Raw genomic sequence first — 2,758 nt, 5'->3', positions numbered from 1 at the left:
CGCCTGGGAGCACCTCGGCTAGAGAGGCCCTTGCGAGCAGCGGACATACGGGGGCGGTCACTGCCTCCCCGTCGTTTAAAGCTTTCTCTCGCGCCTCGGGCTCCGGCGACACCAGCGCACTCTCGGACGCCTTTTAGAGTGATAGAAGCAGCACTGAGCAAACGCACCTCGCGGGAGCGAGAGGTACCGGCGCCCGCCTTAGCAGGACCGCCGGGCTTTTTGGGACACCGGCCGTAGGTGGCCGGGGGCGAAACAGACCCGGACGGTGTGGGAGGAAGACGCGCTCGCCGTAACCGACAGGGCTCCAAAGCACTGCCGAGCGAGTGGTCCCTCCGCCGCCGGGTCGCGGGGAGCCAGATCGATCTGAGGAGTCTTGGACAAATTCCAAAGACTCAAACGGCGCGGGAGCACGTGCTCCTCTCACAGCTTAACGACAGGTGGACGAGGCCGACGAGGACTTCCAGGAGACACCATGAGAGGGCCGGTGCCTATCGCTCACACCCTGGAAGTCACTCTCGGCCACGAACGGTTAGGACTTCCCGCTAGGAAGAACCGTAGGGACTTGGAACTCAAAACCTAAATGCCCTCTCACAGGATTTCAGGTGAAGGAGATATTCACACCCCTAAAAGTGTCACCACCTCAAATACACCGGGGTAAGGTGCCAAAGTACCCGGGCTCCTGGAACTGCTGCCCGGCTGAGGCCCAAAATAAAAACCTCATAGGGTTTTTCCTCCAAAACGTCAATGAAGACAGACCTGCCAGCGAGGCCGACGGGGACTTCCAGGAGGCCGGCATGACGTGCCACTACATACCGGTCACACCATGGAAGTCCTTCTCGGGTTGGACCAGGTGCAGCTCCCGCAAGAACGTGCAGCACGTCCTCCTTCATGGTACTCGGTTGGAGTCACAGAGCTGGCCGAGCTCCTGCAACTGCTGGTCGGCCTGGGACTCCAGAAAGAATGCACCAAAGTTCTTTCATGGAAGTTAAGGTGCAGCGGACCGACCAGCGAACGAGGCCGACGGGGACTTCCAGGAGGCACCGTGAGAGGGCGGGCCGGTACCTATTGCTCAAACCCTGGAAGTCACTCTCGGCCAGGAACGGTTAGGACTTCCCGCTAGGAAGAACCGTTGGGACATGGAACTCAAAACCTAGATGCCCTCTCACAGGATTTCAGGTGAAGGAGATATTCACACCCCTAAAAGTGTCACCACCTCAAATACACCCGGGTAAGGTGCCAAAGTACCCGGGCTCATGGAACTGCTGCCCGGCTGAGGCCCAAAATAAAAACCTCATAGGGTTTTTTCTCCAAAACGTCAATGAAGACAGACCTGCGAGCGAGGCCGACGGGGACTTCCAGGAGGACGGCAGGAGGTGCCACTACCTACCGGTCACACCATGGAAGTCCTTCTCGGCTTGGAACGGGAGCAGCTCCCGTTTGTACTTCCTCGTTCACGGCTTTCGGTAGGAGTTGCCGAGGTGGCCGAGCTCCTGCAACTGCAGGTCGGCTTGGGACTTCAGAAAATACCATTAAAAAAAAAAGTGTTTTTTATTATGAAGGTAAAACACACAGCGGGACCGAGCCGTGAGCCAGGCCGACGGGGACTTCCAGGAGGACGGCAGGAGGTGCCACTACCTACCGGTCACACCATGGAAGTCCTTCTCGGCTTGGAACGGGAGCAGCTCCCGTTTGTACTTCCTCGTTCACGGCTTTCGGTAGGAGTTGCCGAGGTGGCCTTGCTCGTGCAACTGCAGGTGGGCTTGGGGCTTCAGGAAATAACATAAAAAAAAAAATAATTTTTTATTAAGAAGGTAAAAAACCACCGGACCCGACCAGCGAGCGAGGCCGACGGGGACATCCAGGGCAGCGGCGTGAGAGGGCGGCTTGGTGCCGCTATCGCCGTGGAAGCAGCATTCGGCCTAAGCAGGGAACGCCTCCCGCCCTCCTCTCGTCCTGGAAGTGTTGGACTTGGGAGGCGGAGCAAGTTCTCCCTCTCACAGTATTTCAGGCGTAGGAGATATTCACACCCCTAAAAGTGTCACCTCGCCAATTACACCGGTGGGAGGTGCCAAAATGCCCGGCCTCCTGGAACTGCTGCTTGGCTGAAGGCCAAAATAAAAACCTCATAGGGTTTTTTCTCCAAAACGTGAATGAAGACAGACACGCGAGCGAGGCCGAGGGGGAGTTCCAGGAGGTCGGCATGAGGTGGCCGCGCCTACCGCTTGAGCCCTGGAAGTCCGCCGCGGGCCGGAAGTGCTTGTCGGGCGGGTGAACTACGGGACTCGCCGCGGCCGATGCCCAGCTCCCACAAGGAAGCTGCCGGCATCCACAAGCTCCCACGGGGCCCCTCTATCCCCCCACGGGTGCAGAAGGCAGGCACACCGCCGCTAATAGGCGGAGCTGGCTCCCGGCCGCTGTCATGCATCACTCGCGGACCGGAAGTGCTTGGCAGCCGGGTGGACACGGCGGGACTCGCCGCGGGCGCTGTGGAGCTCCTACAGGGCTGCCCCCGGGCTGGCACAGCTTCCCCAAAGCTCCTCTATCCCCCCACGGGTGCAATAGGCAGGCACACGCCGCACACGCCGCTCGTACACGGAGATGGCTCCCGGCCGCTTTCGGTAGGAGTCACCGAGGTGGCCTTGCTCGTGCAACTGCAGGTGGGCTTGAGGCTTCCGAAAGTACCATAAAAAAAAAAAGATTTTTTTATTAAGAAGGTAAAAAAAAAAACAGCGGGACCGACCCGCGAGCTAAGCCGACG

This window comes from Rhinoderma darwinii, chromosome 12, assembly GCF_050947455.1.
Source record: "Rhinoderma darwinii isolate aRhiDar2 chromosome 12, aRhiDar2.hap1, whole genome shotgun sequence".
Classification (NCBI taxonomy): Eukaryota; Metazoa; Chordata; class Amphibia; order Anura; family Rhinodermatidae; genus Rhinoderma; species Rhinoderma darwinii.
This window is presented reverse-complemented; position numbering follows the sequence as displayed.